Raw genomic sequence first — 24814 nt, forward strand, 5'->3', positions numbered from 1 at the left:
AAAGTGCTTTACACGAACATCAGTGGCCAGAATTTCCAAAGAAACTACTGCTTTGATTTGAGTATTAACAACCTGTGGTTTTGTGAAAATCCATCATCTTGGATATAATATGTCCAGCAACATTTTATTTGTTGATCCCTTGGTGTAAACATACTTATTCTATGAGCCAGTAGACATCAAGATGCCAAGAAAATGAAATGTCAGATGTATAAATTTTGATAGGAGGAAGAGCAGATAAAGTGTCCTAACTTGGTAGAAGGGAGAATGAAATGAAATGTTGGGAGAGATCATAGCTAACCTTTCTTTGCTGTATAGTTTATTGTAGATGGGAGGTTTTTAAATGATGGTAATTAACTTCATGGACTCTATAGCCAGTCTACTATGATTCACATGCTTGCTCTGATGCTTACTAATCAGAGAGTCTTTGGTAAGTTTCTTTACATTATACAAGTTTCATGTATTTCATACATACAGATTTAGGAACATAGTGATACTCCCCCCCCGACCCTCCCTCCTGCCCATGCTCCAACACTTCCTTCTTCTGCCTATCACATTCCCACTCTTAAATTTTACAAATATCTGTTTTAAATTTACTTAATGATCATATAGTTAACCCTACACTAAGTAAGAGTTCAAAATATAGTATGGAGAGAGAGAGAAAACAAAACAAAACAAAACAAAACAACTCTGTTCCTCAACAGAAGAGACAAGGGCTGGGAACAATCATCAAATCTCAAAATGTCTATTTTACTCTACTACATTACATTTCAGGTACTCTATTAGTTACCTTGGATCAGGGAAAATGTATGAAATCTGTCTTTTTGGGACTGACTTATTTCACTAAGCATAAAAGTTTATAGTTGCATCCATCTTGTTGCAAAAGAGGATTTATATATATATATATATATATTCACAGATGAGTAGTACTATATAGTGTATATATACCATAATTTCTTTATCCAGTCAACAGTTGATAGACATTTAGGTTAATTCCATATCTTAGCTATTGTGAATTGTGCTGCCGTGAGCATAGAGGTGCAGATAACTCCTTCATTTACTGATTTCTTTTGGTTTGGGTGAATTCCCAGATTCTGGATGTTAGTTAACCCTTTATCAGTTGTGTAGCTTGCAAATATATTCTCCTATTCTGTCAGTTGCCTCATCACTTTGCCGAGTGTTTCTTTTGCAGTATAGAAGTTTCTCAGCTTGATGTAATCCCATTTGTCAATTTTGGCTTTATTGTCTATGCTTCTGAGATATTTTCCAAGAAGTATTTGCCTATGGCAATGCTTACAGAGTCTCCCCAGTGTTCTCTAGTAATTTGATGGTACCAGGTCATAGATTTAGGTGTTTGATACATTTTGAATTGATTTTTGTGTAAGCTGTAGGGTAGAGGTCTAGTTTTCTACTTCTGCATGTGGAGATCCAGTTTCCCCAGCACCTTTTGTTGAAGGGAGTGTCCTTGCTCCAGGGAGTGATTTTAGCTCCTTTGTTAAAGATTAGCTGGTTATAGATGCATGGGTTGATTTGTGGAGTTTCTCTTCTGTTCCATTGGTCTATGTGCCGTTTTTTTTGCCAATACCAGGCTGTTTTGAGTATATCTTGAAATCAGGTATTTGATGCCTCTAGTTTTGTTTTTTTGTTGTGTAAGATTGTTTTAGTTATTTGGGGTCTCTTTTGTGTCCATATGAATTTCAGCATCATTTTTTCTAGATCTGAGAAGGATGTTATTGGTGTTTTGACAGAGATCATATTTAGTCTATAAATTGCTTTTGGTAGTATGGACATTTTGATGATGTTGATTCTTCCAAACCATGAACATGGAAGATTTCTCCATTTTTTAATGTGTTCCTCTATTTCTTTCTTTAGTGTTTTGTAATTTTCATCATATAGATCTTTGACATCCTTGATTTAATTTATTCTAAGGGATTTAATCTTTTTGGAGCTATTGTGAGTTCTTTCTCAGCCATGATATTGTCTGTATATACAAAGGCTATTGATTTTTATGTGTTGATTTTATTTATTTATTTATTTATTTATTTTTGACAGGCAGAGTGGATAGTGAGAGAGAGAGACAGAGAGAAAGGTCTTCCTTTTTGCCTTTGGTTCACCCTCCAATGGCCGCCACGGCTGGCATGCTGCGGCTGGCACACCGCGCTGATCCGAAGGCAGGAGCCAGGTGCTTCTCCTGGTCTCCCATGGGGTGTAGGGCCCAAGCACTTGGGCCATCCTCCACTGCCTTCCCGGACCACAGCAGAGAGCTGGCCTGGAAGAGGGGCAACCGGGAAAGAATCCGGTGCCCTGACAGGGACTAGAACCCGGTGTGCCGGCACCGCTAGGTGGAGGATTAGCCTATTGAGCCGCGGTGCCGGCCCTTTGTTTATTTTTATATCCTGCCACTTTACCAAACTCTTTTATGAGTTCCAAAAGTCTCTCAGTGTAGCGTTTTGGATTCCTCATATGTAGAATCATGTCATCTGTAAATGGGATAGTTTGATGTTTTCCTTTCCAATTTGTATCCCTTTGATTTCCTTTTCTTGCCTAATGGCTCTGGCTAAAATTCCAGGACTGTATTAAATTGCAATGGTGAGAGTAGGCATCCTTGTCTGGTTCTGGATCTTAGGACTACTTCCAGTTTTTCTGCATTCAATAGTATGCTGGCTGTGAGTTTGTCATAAATTGCCTTGATTGTGTTGTGTTTTCTATTTTCTTGTTTTTTTTTTTTCTTTTTTCTTTTTCTTTTTTTAATGTCTGACTGCAAGATTTCCAAAGATTTGTCTCCTAGTTTGGATATTCTTTCTTTTGCCTTGCCAAGTCTTCTGTTAAGGATTTCCACCACTTTTTAAATTTGTTCTATTGAATTCTTCATTTCTAATATTTTACTTTGATTTCTCTTTAAAATTTCAATTTCATGGGAAAAGTTTTCATTCATGTCATGCATGGTTTTCTTTAGTTCATGGATTTGCTTCTGATTGCTTCTAAGTAATCCTATGATTAATTGTTTGAATTCTGTTTTTGGCATTTTTTTAATCTCTTCATTTTCACATTTTAATATTGAAATGTTGTTATGTTTTTTTAGAGGAGGGGGTCATGGTGTCTTCTTTATTCCTGTTTCTTGAATTTCTGCATTTGCTTTTAGGCATTTGTGTAGTTGATTTTTTTTTTTTCCTCTGATGGCTTTTGTCTTTAAGCTGCACCTCTGTGGTTTACTGGAATTTCTTCACTTTCAGTGAATATCAAGAGTTCTGTGGTAGGTATAGCCAGGGAGCTCTAACTAGTGCTCCAGGGTGGGGCAAGTATCCAGAGTAACACCCAAGTTGGGCATGGTAGATCTCAATGCCTGAATGTTAGCTCCCAGTGTGTTCCATGCTACTGTATGAACCACAAAAATATCTGTGTGGTCCACAGTGTGAGCACAGTTCCTGCTGCAATGACCTGATTTAGGCAACCTAGTAGCTTTGAGCATGTGGAGCTTTACCCAATGATTGCCCAGATACACGGTTAGACCCTGTACCTTCTCATGTAACCAGTGAGTCCCCTGGTCTCAGCACACAAGGCTCTCACATTTGCTGGTGCAGAGGTTTCTCTGCTCTGCCAGCCTGCCCAGTCAACAGAGAAGCAGATGTTCCCTTAGACAGCTCTCTGCCCCAGGGAAGGTTGATCCTGAGAGGTAGCAGGTACCTCACCATCCTACATGGTTGCCCAACTACCTCCCAGCCAGGCTTGAAATCAGTGGGGACTCCACTGGAATCTCTGGATCACACACGTACACAAGAGCCGCTGGCCAAATGTTACTCTCTTCCTGCCACAGCCGCCAGTACTAGTGAGAAGATGGCATAATGTCTCAGCCAGTTGCTGTGCAAGTGTACAAAGGATTCTTCAGCTCCATCCCAAACCCAAAATGGCACCCATCTTTTCTCAGTTGGCAGCAGGCCTGTTGTGTGCAAGTTGGAGCAAGATAAATGTGCTTTCTCTACTTCCACTGGGTCCACAGGCAACTGTTAGCATTTGCTAGTCCCCAGGATTCCTTTCCAGACTCACGCCACACTCTCCCTCCAGTATATCACCACATGTTGCTGCAGTCCAATCTCACCTCTGTCTTCAATCATCGGCCCCAGCTTTGTGTTTATGTTCGTGCTGTGTCTTCACAACCTCCACACGGGTCCATGACATTCCTTTCTGTTAGTTTTCTCTCTCCAATTCTCCCCTGAGAGTACTTTTTTTTTTTTTCTGACTGTTTATCTCTAGCCTAGTGCTGTATGTTGTTCACTAATCTGCCATCTTGGAATGATTTGGTAAGCTTCTTAACTTGTTTATGCCTCATTTTCATCATTTGTGAAGTGGGTACAATAGTAGTAAACATGTTATGGGGTTTCTTTGAGCATTAATTAATTGATATAAAATGCTTAGCTCAATGCCCAACACACAGAAGATACTCTTCTATGTTTATTATATAACCAAGGAAATTACTTTTTCTTAGGTGTTTTGTATTCTGTTGTCAAAATTAACTAGAGAATGAGCATAGGTGAACACTGATGTTATCAGTTTTTTTTTTTTTTAATAGAATCACTTCCTTCTCATCTATTTACAGCATAATTCAGGATAACTCTTTGTCATCTGTGATCCTATACATGGGGAATCTGATTCCTTTCTTTCTAGATTTTACTTCTTCAAAGTTTCTTTAAGATAATGGGAGATAGTGAGGGGTGCAATAAGCTTTTTTTTTTTTCTGGGAACTCATAAATTTAATGTGATTCCATTTGACAGTTTTATATTCTTTTGTTCTTCTATTCTCTGCCAGTTAACCTAACTGCAAGGTGAAACACTTGAACAAATTGTCTACCCAAAGCACTGCTCCGTAAAATAGTTGATATGCCTGGAGTGGATGTATTCTGTTGAGTCATATAAATGGTCAAGGTTGGAGAGGGCATTGGGAATACCTATTTAAAGGGACAATGGAATAAAGGACACTGAGCAAAATGTTTAAAGGTTCTTCATTGTGGAGACAACTCAAAATTATATAGAACATTTGTGTTGGGGCCGGCACCATGGCGCAGCGGGTTAATGCCCTGGTCTGAAGCGCCAGCATCCCATATGGGCACTGGTTCGAGTCCTGGCTGCTCTACTTCCAAACCAGTTCTCTGCTATGGCCTGGGAAATCAGTAGAAGCTGGCTCAAGTGCGTGGGCCCCTGCATCTGTGTGGGAGACCCGAAAGAAGCTCCTGGCTTCGGATCAGTGCAGCTCCGGCCATTGTGACTAACTGGGGAATGAACAATCGGATGGAAGACCTCTCTCCCTGTCTCTCCCTCTCTCTGCCTCTCCTTTCTCTGTGTGGCTCTTTCAAATAAATAAATAAATCTTTTTTTAAGTACATTTATGTTGTATCTTTCCTTGGAGAGATGAAGAATACTTTTACCATGATAACTTTTTAAAAAAAATTATTTTATTTAATTGACAGTTTAAAGAGAGAGAGAGAAAGTCTTCCATCCACTAGTTCACTCCCTAAATGGCTGCAATGGCCAGAGTTGAGCCCATCTGAAGCCAGGAGTCAGGAGCTTCTTCTGGGTCTCCCACGTGGATGCAGTGGCCCAAGGACATAGGTCATCTTCCACTGCTGAGAGCTGGATTGGAGGTGGAGCAGCCAGGACTTGAACCGGCACCCACATGGGATGTTGGTGTTGCAGGTTGGGCTTTAACCCACTGTACCACAGCGCTGGCCTCACCATGAGAACTTAATTCTGTCCCAATCCCCTCACTTGGAAACTTGGTCAGATGGGAAGTCCACTTGCTTCTACTTTCTTAAGTCTGGAATAGACCTGTGATTCTCAGCTTCCATTGGACATCAGAGTCACTTGTGGGACTTTTTAATATTTCTTAAACACTTGCTATTCCCTCAGATTCTGATTCATTAAGAATGGGATGGGTCCAGTGCCCTTTTACTGTTTTTCAAATACCTTAGTATTTCCTTCAATATCTATTTTTATTCCTTCAATATGTTGAGGTTCAAAATCAATGGAGTAGACAAGCAAGATAAATAGGAATAATTAACCCCATGATATCAACTTAATAATATCAATACACATATTGGCATTTCTTGAAAATTTGGTTACATAGTTATCATGCTTTAGATTTTCAAGCTCTTTGAAAATGAGTCTATGGATTTGAATTTATTGTCCTGGAGTTTATGAGGCTGGAGCCCTTGGTTCACAGCAATGGATGGTAATTTCTTTCGATTCAAAATGCTAGAACTATTTCTTTCACATTATTATTGAGTTGTAAGAGGACTGAAAGACTTCAGTGTGTGTAGGAAAACAGTTTTACCCCTTAATTGTTTGCTTTGGGATCCAAGGAAATAAGAAAATAAAACTAACATCCTGGAAAGTATAATGGGAGAATGTTAAATTGTGTCTGCCAAAATCTTTCCTTGCGTTACTCCAGTTGTGGTGCCAAAGGCAGATTGCAACTTGCTTTGTGGTGAGAGATGTGTCTGATTTATACAATAGAAGATTATAATAGAATACTGAGAATTTTCACCAGCAAAAACATTAGACCATCTTTTAAGGTATTTGCAATACAACAATGTTTTTCTTCAAAGGTTTAAACTTGTGCATATATACAGTGCTACCATTTCTTTCTCTCTCTCTCTTTCTTTCTTTCTTTTTTTCTCAATCTCTTTCTCTCACTTGCTTTGTTGCTAAACGCCTAAGAGTATCTAAGCTTCAGCATTAGTGACTTATAGGTAAACACAACATTGAAAAAGGTTTTGATTCAGGTTAGAAAATTGAGTCCAGAGAAGATATTTTACCAAATAATTTAATTGTATTGCTAAAGATTCAATTTTATCTTTAGACTACTCAAGGTGTCATGTACTTTTCTCAATGCAAAGGAAAATAAATGCATTTCTCTTAAGTATTATTGCTTTCAATGAGAGTATGTCATTTTGAGTGAAGGAGAGAATTGTGGTTGGTTTAAATCTTTTGGCATCATCTTTGCTATATGAAGATATTCCCTCTCATAGAGAATGGAAAGAAGGCAGAGGCTGTGTTTTCCTGAAGCTCAGGCCGGCCCAGCCTTTGGTTCCAGGCAGAGTTGTCTGTACCCATGTGGTCTTCTTTCAAGTGTTTGCCTGGAAGCAACATCTTCCTTATAGTGCCAGCCCCTGTAGTCTGTTGAGATAAGAACACACCAAGTCATCTAATTTTCTTCATTTTCTGGTTTCTCTTTTCATGTTCATTTCTGAGACAGAAGTTGGAAGAGGGCTAGTAGTTATTGAACCTTTATCTAGATGGCTTTTGAACAGTGGTCTCATTTTCTCTGCTAGCCACAAAATGAGATGTCCTGTTGGTTCCTTTCTTCTTGTCTGCTGGGCACAGTTCTAATGAAATTTCACAGTAAATAATCAATAAATTTAAATTAACTGTATACAGTGACCTCTTACAAATTAATTACCTGATTTTTCTTGATCTCTTTCTTCAATATGCTCATCTCCTTGAGGACCATGACTGCATCTTGTTCATTTTTGTCTAGTGTTCTATATAATGCTTGGGAAACATTTATTATAATGGAAACTTCACAAGGTCCAACAAAGTCAATTGTTTTTGAAGTCTTGATAATTCTGCTGTTTTTTTTCCTCCCTGTGTCTTTCTCTCTCTTTCTGTTTCTGTCTTTTGGGGTATTGAGGGAGGGAAGTATAGTCAGAGTGTGGAGGCTTAATGGAGAATTCATCTAAAGGTTTCTATTGGCAGTTTACCTGGAGCGATCTATTTTGAATTCATCTTGAGAATAGAGAGTAACACTATACCCCTCAACAAAAATTAGATTCAGATGAGAAAAGAGTTGATTAAAGTGTTGCTGGACAGGTAAAGCTTAATATCATTTGCTAAGTCTTTTCACAGCACATGAACAAATACATTCAGTTTTTTTGACAACCCACAGCCTGACACATGAACCCATTTAGAATCATTAGTGTATTGCAGACATGCTCTTTTCCAAGCACTTTAAACTGTGATAATGTTCCAGTGGAAGAAGTGGGAATTTGACTCAGGGCTCATCAGTCATCTCATTACAACACACGTTATCATGATCTACTTTGCCAAGTGTGTAGTTTGACTTTCTGTACCAACATGCCTCTCTTACCCTGCTGTGTCACTGGTGGGATGTGATAACTCTTTGCTGAATTTTTCTAAGAGGGTAAACAGACTCACTTTATCCTAGTGACGAGTTGGTATGCAAAGCTGCCTACCATAGCTTGAGGGCAGGATTGAAATGAAGACCTGGCTTTAGAATGGCCTTTGTTACTTACTGAGTCTTCACTGCTATAATTCCTCTATGAATCTTCTTTCTAATCAACAACCAGACAATTATTATCACTATTTTTTTAAAGGTGTCCTATGACATGCAGCATTGGAGTCATTGTGAGGAATAGCCTTTCTGTCTAGATTTCCGGAATGCAAACTTCTCTTTCTCCTGATTCTGGAGCTGTTAGGCCTTTCCTGCTGCAGGACTCTCTTGAGGAGCACTTCTGCCCTAAAGGGAGAGCTATGTGATGAGCTAACTCACTTCCCAGAATTCTGTAGACAACAGCACATCCCACTCTAAAATTCTCTGATCATCTTCTTCAGGGAGAAAGACTGGGAGAGAGCAACTCTGGCCTAAGATATGGAATGAGTTCCTGAGATTTATAATAATCAAAATATTAATGAAGTAGTCGATACAAATGCTGTTTGTGTAGAATGCCTAAGTAACCGGTTGTGTAATATATCAGGAAGAGATCCAGAGATGAGTAGAGGCAGAGCATAATAAATCAGGTCATTTGTTTTGCAATAATGGAATGATAATTGTGATAATTTCAGAAGTCACTATCATCCTGCAGCGTGAAAGAATCTTTTTGCTGGCTTCCCATTGTTTAAATATTCATGTGATGTCTATGAGTGACTTCCTGCTGCGAAAAATCTTTGCATACCTCCGGCTGGCACAAGAACTGGAAACTGTGCTTTGCTTTAACCTGGGAAAATTTTGCAAGAGGCTCACTGTACTCTTGGTTTAGGGGGAGAATGCTCCTCAAAGAACAATGCTTTCAGTGACATAAAGACCTGTGTTATGGAATTAATTTCCAAATTCCTTCTCCCAGCCAGCAGCTGTGTGAATTTATAGGCACTCACCTCTGCCCTTTTGCACTGAGTGATGAGGCAAAGGCAAAAATAGCCATGCTGGCTTGTAAGCCAGTTATGCTACAGAAATATAAACATAGTTAATGACCCCAGAGAAGAAAATCCACAGTTGCTCTCACTTGTGCTTTCCCTCCCTCCTTCCCTCCCTAGCTCCCAGTCTCTTTTTCTGGGTATGGGTGAATGGGACTGTTTTAATTGAGTTATCTAAATTTGGCAGCCCAAGCATCCCACTGTTTCATATCCTAGGACTTAGGTCCACCTGTTGTCATTATCCCTCCCAACTAGCACAGTAGGAGGTAGACAACAAATGCTTGCAAATTCCTTTTCTGTATAAAATCCAAAAGAATGGCAGCGAGGTTTTTGGAATTAATTGAGTGCAACGTGAATGAGGATGTGGATTCTTCCAAGAGGGACTGTTTTAGAATGAATAATATTGTGCAATTGTTTTGAGCAGACTATATCATCAGTATGTGTATTCAATTGTTAGATATCCTATATTAGGATGTACTAGGGGTTGGTATTCTGGGGGTATTTAGATTTTTGGCATTAGGAACAATTCTCCAGTGACTGACTGAGGAAAATAGGAAGAGTAAACCGGCAACAGCCTTTTTGGAAGAACCCAAGTGCTATATGTTTATTGTTTTGTTAAGCTTCCTAATTCTTATCTAGCATTAGGAAAGAATCATAATTCTCTTCTTCAGGAAAAAAAAAAAAAGAAAAAGAAAGAAACAGGCAGCTAGAAGATAAGTGCAAGCCCAGGATTCTACAAGAATTCAAAATGAAGCCAGCATTTCTTTACCTCTGATAGAATTCTGGCTGCCAACTGAGGTTTCTCCCTTCAAGAGTTAACTGCCTTTAATGGCGGTTTGATTTGGAGGTGATTATGCATCTAAACTACCTGATTAAAAAATACGCTTCCAAATGTGGCTGATTACCTATTTACATATTGTAGGGTTTAGGTGAAATCGTGGAGTTTAGTTGGGTGGTGATTTTCTGAGAAATGAATCCTGTTTTTAGCTTCATGATTAGATTGGACACCAGTTAATGTTTATATTGATAGTCATTTTTCCAATGAGTTAAAAGGAACCCGTCTTGCATATATTCTTTCAATCAAGATAAAAGCAATGACAGCCATTTCTGGGCTGAGTGGAGGTTGGTTGGCTGGAACTGCAGAGAGGGAGGGGTCTGATAAAATCACCCAGATCAAGGTGGAATGCACTGCATTTGTTTAGCACTGATTCAGAAATGGCAGTGGGCTGTACAGGACTTCGGGATCCATTTAATAGGTTGTCCTCTGGAATTTTAGAGCCTAAGGCCAATCACACCAGGGTAGCAGAGTCCTAAAGAGGATCAAGATGCTTAAAATGGCAAATAAATTGAATAACAATGCAGGAATAGAGTAACCTTACATATACAAAGAAGGGTTGCTAGGTAACAAGTGAGGAGGCGTCATGGCTTCAGATCAGAGAGGGCTGGTTAGAAAATAAAACGACATCCTCTCTTCTAATTAGTCCTTCCCAATCATATGCATCAAGATGATCTGTGGTTTAGAGCTTTAGCCTAGTTTGCAAAGCCTGATGCTTTAATCTCTTTCATTATAGAGCCCCACCCCTTTCTGTTTTAGACTGGCCCTTCAGTTGCTGTTCTATTCTGGCAGGATATAACAAAACCAGTCAACTAACTACTACACAGAGGTGTGATCCTCTGCTCACCAGACCTACTTCTCTAAGCAAATGTTTCCAATCTGGCGAAAGACAAAGAAGGTATATTTGTCTGTATAGATAGAGTAGCAGAGTTAACCATGCAATTAAGGAGAACTTGGTGGATCAAGTCTCTAATTGGAGGTGTTTTTTTTTGCTCACATGGTTTTCAGAAGAAAGAAGAAAATAATTCAACATGCAAATGTTAGTAAAAGCAAATACTTCTGTGTTATATCACATGAATTACCCAGTCTCCTAAACAATGAGCCTCTGAAGCACCAGAGGAATTTTTCCAGACCACATGCATTCCAGAACCTTAAGTTAAAAATAAAATCTCAAGTTGGTGGATTAAAGAATTTTTAAGAAGCATAGAGACAGAAAGAGAGAGACAGAGAGTACTCCAATCAGCTGGTTCACTCCTCAAACGCCTGCAAGGGCCCAAGACTGGGTCAGGCTGAAGTTGGGAACCAGGAATTCTACCCGTCTCCCACATGGGTGTCAGGGACCCAACTACTTGAACCATCACTACTGCCTCTTAAGGTCTACACTGGCAGAAGGCTAGAATTGGGAGCCAGACTCAAACCTAGCTACTCCAGTATGGGAATTGGGCATCTTAACTGCTAGGCTAAGCACTCACATCTGCTGGCTGATTTTTGTAAATTGAATTTTTTTAAGATTTATTTTATTTATTTGAAAGAGTTACAGAGAGTTAGAGACAGAAAGAGAGAGAGAGAGAGAGAGAGGTCCTCTATCTGGTGGTTTACTCCCCAAATAGCCACAATGGTCAGAGCTGAGCTGATCCAAGCCAGGAGCCAGGAACTTCTTCAGGGTCTCCCACATGGGTGCAGGGGCCCAAGGACTTGGGCCATCTTCTGCTGCTTTCCCAGGCACATTATCAGAGAGCTGGATCAGAAGTGGAGCAGCTGGGACTTGAACTGGCAGCCATATGGGATGCTGGCACTGCAGGCTGGGGCTTTAACTTGCTGTGCCACAGTGGCAGCCCCTGTACATTGACTTTTAATTCTGTTGAGAATAGCTTTCCTAAATCTTATATCTTATTATATTTTATATTATTAATATGTATTATGCATTATATATCATATATAGATATTATATCTATACATTATATCTTATATTTCTATCATTCATATTGTCATAGAATGTTCTATCTTGAAGTCTTGAAAGATCCTGCATTTCTTAAAAGATAGTCTTGCATTCCTTTTTTTAAAAAAAATTTATTTATTTGAAAGGCAGAGTTACAGAGAGGGGAAGAAATAGAGAGATAGAGGGATCTTCTACCTACTTCCCAAATGGCTGCAATGATCAGGGCTAGGTCGTGCTGAAGCCAGGAGCCAGGAGCTTCTCCCAGATCTCCCATGTGGGTGCAGGGCCCCAGGACCTGGGCCATCTCTTGTTGCTTTCCCAGGCACATTAGCAGGCAGCTGGATTGGAAGTAGAGCATCTGGGACTCTAATCGGTGCCCATATGGGATGCTGACATTGCAGGTGATGGCTTAACACGTTATGCAATGGTGCAAGTCCCAAGATCCTGCAATTTAAAATGAAGGATCAATTAGGTACAAATAGCACATATTTGCTACAACAGCAAATATTAATTCACCTTCTAACATTCATTATAAAAATTAAGAATCAGGCCGGTGCCGCGGCTCACTAGGCTAATCCTGCGCCTTGCGGCACCACCACACCGGGTTCTAGCCCCGGTCGGGGCTCCGGATTCTGTCCTGGTTGCCCCTCTTCCAGGCCAGCTTTCTGCTGTGGCCAGGGAGTGCAGTGGAGGATGGCCCAAGTGCTTGAGCCCTGCACCCCATGGGAGAGCAGGAGAAGCATCTGGCTCCTGTCATCGGATCAGCGCGGTGTGCTGGCCGCAGTGCGCCGGCCGTGGCGGCCATTGGAGGGTGAACCAACGGCAAAGGAAGACCTTTCTCTCTGTCTCTCTCTCTCTTTCTCTCACTGTCCACTCTGCCTGTCAAAAAAAAAAAAAAAAATTAAAAACTACCTTTAATGAGGAATACATTTTGGTCATCTGACAAATGAAAGTTTTATTACTTAAGGTTAAAAAGAAGCAAAGTATGCTGCCTTCCTTTTATCTTCTTAACTCATGAGCTGCATAGTCAGTGCCTTTGTTTCAGAATTTCACAATCAAAAAGATTATGGTAAAGACACTGGGTTTTTAGTCCACATTTTTTTTTTTTTTTTTTTTTTTTTGACAGGCAGAGTGGACAGTGAGAGAGAGAGACAGAGAGAGAAAGGTCTTCCTTTGCCGTTGGTTCACCCTCCAATGGCCGCCGCTGCAGCCGGCGCACCGTGCTGATCCGATGGCAGGAGCCAGGATCCAGGTGCTTTTTCCTGGTCTCCCATGGGGTGCAGGGCCCAAGCACCTGGGCCATCCTCCACTGCACTCCCTGGCCATAGCAGAGAGCTGGCCTGGAAGAGGGGCAACCGGGACAGAATCCGGCGCCCCAACTGGGACTAGAACCCGGTGTGCCGGCGCCGCAAGGTGGAGGATTAGCCTATTGAGCCACGGCGCCGGCCAGAGTCCACATTTTGATAATTCAAAAAATCTAATACAGAAAATGGGAATTAGAAACATTTATGTGTGCTTCTCTATTGGAAAAGACTGAGAAATAGTAAATAGTGTTGGACACAGTTGAAGGCTAAGTTATTTTTTTCTCTAGTAGATGGGCCTATGCTTATAATCTATTACTGAAACTAAGTGAGATTATTATATGTTGATATTCTGTTTATTTTATGCAACTCAGGTATATGACTTAAGAATATTTTGAGTGAAGCCATGATTATGATGGAGTGGAGAAGAATTTCAGGGGGATGGTGGTAGCTTTGGGATCCACAAGGAGAGAAAGCCTACACTTCCGGGAATGGAGAGTCCCTACCCGCACTTCTGGGAACGAAAAGTCCTTGTCAAGGTCCCTGCAGGTGCCTAAAGTCAACCAATGAGGATCAGACCTGCTTTAACCTTTAACATCCACGCCCACTGCCCTGTATCTCTAAAAGGAGCCCTCCCAAACTCCAACCCCCCACCCCCACGTTGAGACTGGGGAACTTCACCCCAGAGTGGAATCCCAATAAAAGCTTGTAAATTAATTGATTCATCTGACTGGGAAGATTTGTTATGCACCAGACACCTTGCAGAGGGCTGCTGTTTAATGACAAAAGATAGACATAAAAGCAACAGAAATAAATGATAAAAAGGAGTTATTTGGTGCTTTGTTACAAATACTTTGCTAAGAAATGATGTATATAAATTGTATTTTGTACTGGAATTAATATGGCAACAGTAGTCTGTTATAATTTTTTTAAAGTTTTTACTTATTTCATTTTATGTATTTGGGAAGCACACACACACACACACACACACAGATAGAGAAAGAGAGCTCCTATCCATTGGTTCACTCCTCTAAATGCCCACAATGGTTGGGTCTGGGCAAGGCCTAAACCAGGAGCTGGAAACTCAATACAGGGCTCCCACATGGGTGGCATGGACCCAATTTCTTGAGCTGTCACCTCTGTCTTCCAGGATCTGCATTAGCAGGAAGTTATAATTAGAACCTGAGCCAGGACTTGAATCCAGGTGCTTTGATAAGGGATACAGGTATCCTAACCACCAGCTCAAACCCCCACCTGGTGTAACTTCTAAACTTGTTCAAAGTATGGTTTTCCTATGAAAACACATAAGGCTTGACATGGAAAACCAGAGAAGAGATGAACACAGTGCTGTCTTCCCTGCTTGGTTCTACCCTTGTCAAGTTCCTTTGCTTTTCTCAGAAGGTTCTGGAAATAACCTAGCAGGCAATTTTTAATGCAGGCTTTCTGTTGTCCACTTATTTGGGTTGAAGGATGAAAAAATTTCTGTTTTTGAATTTTCTTCCATTGGGCTGAAGTTCAAGTTTAGCAGAGGAGTTTTCTTGGATTAAGGAATGACAATTACTAAACATCTGCCAGGATGTTTCCAGACCATAGTGGGTAGGGTAGAGATTGAATTAGTGATTGTTGTTGTGTTAAAGATGGCAACAGCTGGATGAGGCTTTGTTCAGAAAAGTTTAGGTTGTATATATTTATGTCTACATTCTCCAATATTTAATTCCTTTCTTCAGCTAAAAATGGTCATCAGAAAAATACTTTCAGATCCACCTATTTATTTCTTCAGATTCAGCTTCACAGGGTTATTAGGTTTATAAAGATGTTTGAACCAGTTAGATTTTATTTAGTGTTAAAAATCATTGCAAGCTTAGCTGCAGGCTATTGAAGATGATAAAACAATCATGACACCAATAATTTTATTTTGCTAGTGTCTATTTCTGGCAAGTATATACTCATAGAAATTATTTGGTAATAATGATCCTTGAAAATTGTTTATCATAAAGGAAAAACTTACCCTATTTTTTTGTAATCAACATTTTCTTTCAGAAACAATGTGCTATAATTTATAGAAAATTCTGTTTACATGAAACTGCAACTGTTAAATTCTACACTCTGTGGAAGATCAAAACAGCTCTGTATGAACAGAACCCTCTTTGAAAAACCTATTTATTTATTTGCTAGGAATTTTAAATTTCCACAAAATTGTACTCTAAGCATTATTATCTGACAGCCTTTCTCTGACAACATTTAGTCGTAAGAGTGATGGTCAGTCAGGTTAGGCCAGATCGTGCTGCAGTAAGAACCTCCAATCTTAGCAGATAAAAGCAACAAGGTTTTACTTTTTGCTGATAACCTATGTCCACTGTTACAAGTTCTGCTCCACATCTTCTCATTCTGGGGGTAGGCTGATAGAGACCCCAGTGTCTGGAGATTTGCTGATCACACTGGTAATAAGAAGGAAGTCTGTAAAAATTGCCTATCTTTTGTGGTATACTGACACAATGCAATACACATCATTTTTGCTCCCATTCCACTGGTTAAAAAAAACAAGCAGGCCGGTGCTGCGGCTCAATAGGCTAATCCTCCACCTTGCGGCACCGGCACACCAGGTTCTAGTGCCTGTAGGGCACTGGATTCTTTCCCGGTGGCCCCTCTTCCGGGCCAGCTCTCTGCTATGGCCCGGGAAGGCAGTGGAGGATGGCCCAAGTGCTTGGGCCCTGCACCCCATGGGAGACCAGGAGAAGCACCTGGCTCCTGCCTTCGGATCAGCGTGGTGCGCCGGCCGCAGCGCGCCAGCCGCGGCGGCCATTGGAGGGTGAACCAACAGCAAAAGGAAGACCTTTCTCTCTGTTTCTCTCTCTCTCACTATCCACTCTGCCTGTTAAACACACACACACACACACACACAAGCAAACGAACAAACAAAAAACATGTCTATGCTGGATTTCCAGAGAAAAGGAAGTGCAATATCACTCCAGGCTAATAGAAAAATCTCAAATATTGGAGAACATAATTAATATGAATAGTCAACAAATAAGAATGAAAAAAGACAAGACACCATTTACTATTCTCCCATTAGGTGAACAAAATGGAATAGATGTAGGTTTAAAACTGAAAAATATAAAAGTAAAAAGAGAATGTAATAGCTAAGTATATAATGAAATACTTTCTTAAGCTTTCCTTAAACTTGCCTTCTCTCCTCTACCCATCTCTCTGTCACTGTTTTGTCATGAATTTGCCTGGGGGAGGGTTCAGTGCTAATGGGACCTCAGCTGAAGATGTGGCAGCTTCAGGTATTTAAATTTGTCCGTCTGGTTTGTAGCAGTCTACTCTTGTGCTGGACAAGTATCTCTCAGGTACATTGTTGATCACTGGAGGAGAAAACCATATCACAAATCCATCTACATTCTGGGAAGAAAACCCCAAGTGTGCTTTTTGGAGGTTTTTGTCAGTAATTCCATCTTTGCATAGACAAGAGAGGCAGTTCTATTACAGTCATTCTATCAGGCCTCTTGAAAACTCAGCTGAGCTTCCTGGTTTCAAGAAATGAAGCTCCTACTATATATATATATATATATATATATATATATATATATATTTGACAGGCAGAGTGGATAGTGAGAGAGAGAGACAGAGAGAAAGGTCTTCCTTTTTGCCTTTGGTTCACCCTCCAATGGCCGCCACGGCTGGTGCGCTGCGGCTGGCGTACCACGCTGATCCGAAGGCAGGAGCCAGGTGCTTCTCCTGGTCTCCCATGGTGTGCAGGGCCCAAGCACTTGGGTCATCCTCCACTGCCTTCCCGGGCCATAGCAGAGAGCTGGCCTGGAAGAGGGGCAACTGGGACAGAATCCGGCGCCCCGACCGGGACTAGAACCCGGTGTGCCGGCGCCGCAAGGTGGAGGATTAGCCTAGTGAGCCGCAGCGCCGGCCGCTCCTGCTATATATTAACAGTGTTTAGAATCAACAAGGTCAATGGTATGTGAGAAAGCAGAGGAGGATGTCTCTAGTCCTTGGGGCCCTGCTTCCCACGTGGATGAGCCAGATGATGCTCCTGGCTTCTGGCTTTGGCCTGGCCTAGACATGGCCATTTGAGGAGTGAACCAGCAGATGGAAGATCTCCCTCTCTGCTCCCCACCCATAACTCTGCCTTCCAAATAAAATAAATAAGCCTTAAAAAGAAAATCATGCAGAAGGGTTGTGTCAAAGAATTAAGGGTTATGGGGCCGGTGCTGTGGCTCAGCGGTTAACGCCCTGGCCTGAAGCGCTGGCATCCCATATGGGCACCGGTTCCCGACTGCTCCACTTCCAATCCAGCTCTCTGTTATGGCCTGGGATAGCAGTAAAAGATGGCTCAAGTCTTCAGGCCCCTGCACCTGTGTGGGAGAGCTGGAAGAACTCCTGGCTCCTGGCTTCAGATTGGCGCAGTTCCGGCTGTTGTGGCCAATTGGGGATGAACCAATATGTAGAAGACCTCTCTCTCTCTCTCTCTCTCTCTCTCTCTTTGCCTCTTCTCTCTCTGTGCAACTCTGACTCTCAAGTAAAAATAAATAAATCTTAAAAAATAATTAAAGAATTAAGGGTTGGACAACCTTTCTGAAGCAAATCAATCTATTCTGTGATATCAGGTCAATGTGGAGTTTCTGAGGAAGAGCCAGCTATTTAGGGCCTCTTTCCTTCTGGAAACTTTCAGAGTGGAAGCTACCACAAATCCCTAGGCAAAGTGAATGCGCTGTCAGTTAAACTCTATGCTAGATGGTCCTAAGATGTACCTTAAAGGAAAAAGAGCAGCATGTCTGGTACTCATCTTGTATGTTTATTCTTATAGAAGAACATTACCCTTTTAATATTTTCTATTGAAAATGAATCAATTTTTGAAACTCATTAGTAAAATAAAGGAAGAGGTAGTTGAGTAATGAGTTTGAAATGATAGTTATTGACTATTCTTTAAAAACAAACCTAGGGGCTGGCGCTGTGTCTTAGCGAGTTAAGCTGACACCTGAAGTGCAGTATCCCATATGGGCGCCAGTTCGAGACCAAGCTTTTCCACTTCCAATCCAGTTTTCTGCTAGGGCTAGGAAAACAGTAGAAGATGGCCCAAGTCCTTGGGCCCCTGCACCCACGTGTGAGACCTGGAAGAAGCTCCTGGCTTCTGGCTTCAGACTGGTGCCACTCCTGCCGTTTCAGCCAATTGGAGAGTGAACCAGTGGATGGAAGACCTCTCTCTCTCTCACTCTGCCTCTCCTTCTCTCTCTGTGTTAACTCTGACTTGAAAATAAATAAATAAATCTTTTTTTCTTAAAGCCTAAATTAGCTGGCACCTGGCTATGAACTTTTCCCAACAAAACTGGAAACTGTTGATTGTTCTTAAATGATAAAAACCAAATCCCATAAGACCATAAGAACATCTTCCTTTTTCTCCTGCATCCCTCTCTTCTGTTTTCCTTCCCAGCCTCTTTCCCTTCCTCTCTCCCTTCCTTCCTTTCTTCTATGTGTTCTTTTTTTTTTTTTTTAAAGAAGTCTTTTTATTCTTTTTGGGAAACAAAAGAATAATAGTGATAGTAGCTTCTTTATTGTAATGCAGGCAGATTAAATTCCCTGGCAGCAAATGACATTGTTGTGAATGCTTCACCCTTCTAAATACCAAAATGTAAATTTCACAGTGTTCCACAGATTGATTCCAGACTAATCAAAGAATCAATTAATCTGCAAATCTTTGTTGAGTGTCTTTTGGTAACTGGAATATTTCCTGAAATGAGTAATCCATGGCCTGAAGCTGGGTCTCATGTTGTGTTACCTAGAGTTAATGTAGTGTTAATGTGTTGAATTAGTCTTGTGTTAATAGTGTTTGTCATAACTACTTTTGGCTTATAAAATGTTTTCTGTCAACAGTGTATATATAGATCTGTTGATGATGGCACTTGAGCAAATGATGTAACCCCTGCCAGGGAGAACAGAGGGCAGCATATAGCCATTCCTCTTTGGTTTGCCTGGCAGTTCATCAACCAGGCACCCCTAGGGGAAACCCCACGCATAGTGGCAGGGCATCCTAGTTTCCTGGGAAGCCAGTGGAAACCACAACTGTTATTTTCCTGATGGGCACAGAAGCAATTCGTCTCTCCACACCAGTTGGTGAGAGTGCTGAGTGTTAAAATGGATACTCCACAGTGGTTTGAGCCTGGAAGTTGCATTAGGCAGCTGCTTGAAGTAATTAGGAACTGGAAGGCAACTTTCTAAAGGCATCCAACAAGAGAGTGGAACATCCATAGGAGAGGATGGTTCTCAGGATGACAGAAGTGTCAGCTGAAAGGAAGGCTGGGGTTCCCGAGAGAATTGCTGCTGGTGTGTAAAAATTATCACTTGTAGCTGATGTATAATTGCTTATAGTTGAGTTCCAAGCTGTCAGATGATTTTAACACCAATACCAGACCACAGTGTTTTGATAGGAGTTGGAAAAGTTGAGGCTAAAGGCTACCTTGGATTTTGGGGAATCATTTTCCTGACTCATTCTTTCCCTCAGCCTTTGTTAATTTAGCACCTGAGCTCTCTTAAGTTATGCACATTTTGGTATTTGGTTTTTAAATATGTGCCAACACCCTGAATTCTGAAAAGTAGCCTGAAGGGGCATTGAATATTCTTTTGACTACAGTATTGTTCTTCCATGAAATTCCTGATAAGATTGTCTTGATTACAGGTAAACAAAAGAAGTTATATTTTGCTTGTATGATCTGTAAATTAAAAATTCTAGTGTGGCCTGTGTATGGCCCAATAATTTTTTCACTTCCCTTTTATTGATACTGTGTAGTCATTCAAATGGCATTATGTGGAGAGGACTTTTGCACTTGTTCTTAAACAAAAGGCCAAGAAGCGATGCGGACTTTTGCAATAGCCCCTTCCCTTGCAGTGAATGTAAAGATCTTCTACCACAATCAAATGCAGCAGGATATGGGTTCAAGGCCTTTGTTGCTCAGGCAGTCAACGTTATGTCTCCATATAGACTGTTAATGTGGCTCTCTTCTGACTTGGAACACCCTCACTGTTCAAGTTCTGGGCTCCTTTTGAGTAGATACTATTAATGATGATAAACCCAACTCCACAATATATTCCCAGAGGAAACTCTACCTAAAATCAGAAGGGCATCATATCTGCAGAAGTAAGGTGTTGGTGATGAATTAGTTCAGCTGTCTCCACCCAGGTGGAGTGGAAACTAATCTGGCTCACATATTTATTATAATAAACCCATTTTCCTAGGGAAGAAAACAATCACCAGTTGCATGTTGTTAGGAGAAGTAATTTCATGCAGGGATACCAGGTATTGAACAGGAGGAATTTGCAGGAAATGTGAAAAATACATGGTCATTCCATGAAGATTCATGTCAGGTGTTGCACTAACAAACCTCTGTGGGTATTGTCCCATTTCCTCCTCACAGTGGTCCCTGGAAGGTAGGTATACCATTGGCAGCTTTCAAAGTTGTGGATCCTAAGGGTCTATTGAGGCTTCAAGTGTCTTGCTTCAGACTACTCAAATTTGTGGCTGAACCAGATTTTGAATCAAGATTCATCCTTATTTTTGGGCAGTCTATTTTGACTCTTCTTGGTAATACTCCTCTTATTTTTAGTCCAGCAACAAAACAGATGTCAGTCTGAATGGATTCTCTCTGACCTGGATAAAGCACTTAGCCCATTGTATTATAATTGTTGGCTGGCAGGTCTGTCTTCCCCATCCTCTACCTACATGAGAATCTGCTTGTGAAAGTGACTGGATCTCATTTATCTTGTCTCCCTAACACCTAGCTCAGAGCCTGGCACTTACAATATACTTGGTAAGTAAATATTTGAGGGAGTGAATAAGAGTTAAACATCTGAGCAGAACACTCAGTAGGAGGAAAGGGGCAGAGAGAGGGCTGAAGTCATTTACCACCTCCCTGTGTACATGGGAATGACCAATTAAAACAGCTGGTGTGAGCTAGTGTGGGCTGTGGACAAATGACATAGATCTTGCTGAGGGGAATGAGATGCTCATGGTAGAAAAAGAATCACACTCATTGCAGCTCTGGGACTTTGAGGGAAGGAGAGGCAAAGGAAGCAATCACTAGGGAAGTCTTGTGGCTGCTGCTGTAAAGGTATCATCTGGGAGGCTGCAGAGTAAGACTAGAGAGGGAAGCCATCTTGTCATTATCAAAAGCAAAGTGAAATTGGAGCTTAATGACATGAGTATTCAAAAGGCAGTGGGAGAGGGAACAATGTTATTAGAACAGGTAAGAAGGGGGCCTGTGAAAGGGGCACTTTTAAAAGCTGATGGTGTACTGAGACTAATAGATTTAATGGGCATACTAAATAGGGTGAGACAAGGCCTATTGTGCAGTGCTCAGCCGACAGTGTCTCACAAAGAATGATGGATTAAGAAGAGAGGGAGAAAGGATGAAACTGGAGACCAAAGGAAACAAAGAGGATATGAAAAGCAATGGTAAGGAAGAAGTGCAGCTAAAATTGCAGTGAGATTTCTCTAGTCAAGCCTGAAAGACAGCAATTGACTAACCAGTGTAAGAATAATTCATGATGACAATATTTTCATTGATGAGATGGGGGTGGAATGTGTCCTTAGGATATAGCATATCACAGATTAATAACTCCTCTCTCTCTCTACTACAGGGCTATATTTAAGTGTTGCCACTTCCATTTTCCATGTATATAGCATCTGTCTATCTATCCATCTACCTACCTCCCTACCCTCCTATCATCTATCTCACCTTCCCATATCATCATAATCATCTATTCATGTCTCTGTATATGCACACATATGCATGTGTACATAAATATTTGCATATATGTATATATATATTACTTCATTTTTACTGGTCCATATAGTTTGATGAGTAAAAACTATAAAAAGTCTCCAGGAAAAAAAAATTTATAGTGTCCTTCCATAGCTTGCTTTTATTCTCCTAAACTATACTATGGGGAATTTTGTTCCTGGATGTAATCCTGCTGCCTGTCAATAGTGGAAGAGAACAGCTGCTCATGACAACCGCCCAGCTGCCTCTGATAAATTGAGGTTGTCACTGTCAGTCTTTTCCTGAACTGGTGCTTAGTAGCTCTAAGAAGCTCCTGTACTTTGCCCTACATGACTGTGCCCATTCGGGCAACAGCTTCTCTTTCTGATGCTCAACGTGGTCAACCTGATGGCTCGTGGGCAGCTTTTCCTTCCCTACTTCAATCAGACAGAATTACCTCCAAGGTATGGCCTGTTCTAAGAAAGCTCTGTGAAAGTCAGTTGGGGATGGCCCTTCATGTTTGTTTATAGAGCGAGGAGAGACATATTTCAGCAAAGACTTCAGTTTTCAGGGGATGTGTCCATTTTAGAGCAATTTTCCAGGACTGAAACTAAACTTGAAGTTCTGTTGCAGCATTCTGGAAATATCTACAGGCAGATGTAGAATGAGAAAATCAATGTGGGTTACTAGCTATATGCAATGAGTATGGGAAGGAACCATCTGTATCTGGAAGATGGTCAAGATCAGAGGATTTCTTTCAATTCCTCAAGCCTTCCATTTTCTTTGTACTATGTTGTAGTTTCTCTTTCTCCTCCCTTTAGTCATAAACCTTTGGTAGAAATCAAAGAATCTAGAATGTTTTACTGTTGTCCTAGACTCCCAAGACTGAATCAAAATCTAGATCTCTAGTTTTGGATATCAGTTAAGGTACATCCAGCTTCAGATAATAGAAGACCCACTCAAAAGCCTTTAATAATGAGTAAATTAAGTAGTTCATTAATAAGAAGTCTAGAGGGCTTTTTGTTAGGGTACTGGCAAGGCTAATTATTACCCTCCATGGCTCATTAAGGACTCATATTCTGGTCATCCTTTTGCTGATTTTATCATTTATGATTATTAAAGTTTAAATTTATCATCTTGCAATAGATCCTCTTAGTTCTGAGATACCCACTGTAGTCACATGCCAAGGCAAGAAAGGAATCTTTTCCTTGACTGTTTATTTTTGAGAGAAAAAACCCTTTTCCCCAAGCGCCTCCTATCAACCTTCCTATCACAAGCACAATGTGAAACAAATCACTACTAAGGGGAAAGGGAATAGGTCCTTAGCTTAGATTAGTCATGACCTAAGGCTAGGGAGAGTCCTCACTTTTTGGGAGCCTATGGCTATGAATCCTCTGAATAAAATCTGGATGATTAGCAAGAAGAAAAGGAAGAGGGGAAGAAAGTGAGGCCTGGTTAATTAGTATTTGAGAGTAAACAATAAATCTTTCACATGAAATTTGGTCTAATAATTCTAATAATCAGCTAATTTACAAATGTGAGTGGGGTTATATTTCTGGTGAGTGATGTGATGTTTTAGAGTCAAACTAAGCCACCACTTTTGGGTATGTAGATCCTAAGGTTAAGGCAAAGCTTCATTTATCATCCACTTAAACTTTTTTTTTTCTTCAGTTCCTGCCTAAAGCCTATCTCTGATTTTAACCACTTGACTCTGTTTTCAAAATGCATAGGTAATAAAAGCTACATGGGAATGTGATCTTCCTATTTAAGAAAAGCTAGTATTGATATCTTTATTCTTATTGATGAATGTAGCTATGACTTAAGAAGTAATCATTTTAACAGCAATATATTAGAGATTATAAAAACAATCATCTGTCAAATGCAGGAATAGCTACTATTTAATGATTATCTGCTTAAAGCCAGGAATTACATAAAACATTTTACATGTATTATCTAATTTAGCTTTCCCATCAATTTTGCAAGATAGATAGCATGTTTTCCATATTATTAATGAAGAAATCAAGTCCCAAGGAAGTCAAATTACTCTAAATTCAAGAGAAGAGAGATAATATGACATAGGGTTAAGCGACATGATTCTGAGGCCGGTGCTATGGTGTGGTAGGTTAAGCCTCCACTTGCAGTGCTGTCATCCCAAATGGGTAGCAGTCTGTGTTCTGGCTGCTCCTCTTTCGATCCAGCTCTCTGCTATGACCTGGGAAAGAAGTAGAAGATGGCCCAAGTCCTTGGGCCCCTGCACCTGTGTGGTAGACCTGAAAAAGCTCAGCTCTGGCTTTTGTGGCCATTTGAGAACTAAATCAGCAGATGAAAGATCTTTCTCACTGTCTCTTCCTCTCTCTGTAACTCTACCTCTCAAATAAACAAAATCTTTTAAAAAAGAGAAAGAGACATGACTGAGATATAAAACCAAATTCTCAGTCCATTACTAACTATGACTTTGGCCAAGTCAGTAAACTCTGTGTATCTCAGTTTCTCAGGTTTAAAACAGGGAGAATGAGGATAGTTAACTCGATCACTATTAACTTTACTGACCCCAACTAAGCTACAGTGGCAAGATTTGAATGTAGGACTGGCTATCTGCAGTTCCTGCATCTCTACCCTTTCACATGCTGCCCCCAGGGCCTAACAATGCAAACAATAGGCCAAGGAGTCTCAGGAAATTTTGTGTTACTGGACAACTATAAAGGACCCATGAGACATGTCCATGAGACATGTTTTAGTTTAAGGGTGAGAGGAAATAAGAAAACATTCCACA

This window comes from Oryctolagus cuniculus, chromosome 3, assembly GCF_964237555.1.
Source record: "Oryctolagus cuniculus chromosome 3, mOryCun1.1, whole genome shotgun sequence".
In the NCBI taxonomy this organism is placed as follows: Eukaryota; Metazoa; Chordata; class Mammalia; order Lagomorpha; family Leporidae; genus Oryctolagus; species Oryctolagus cuniculus.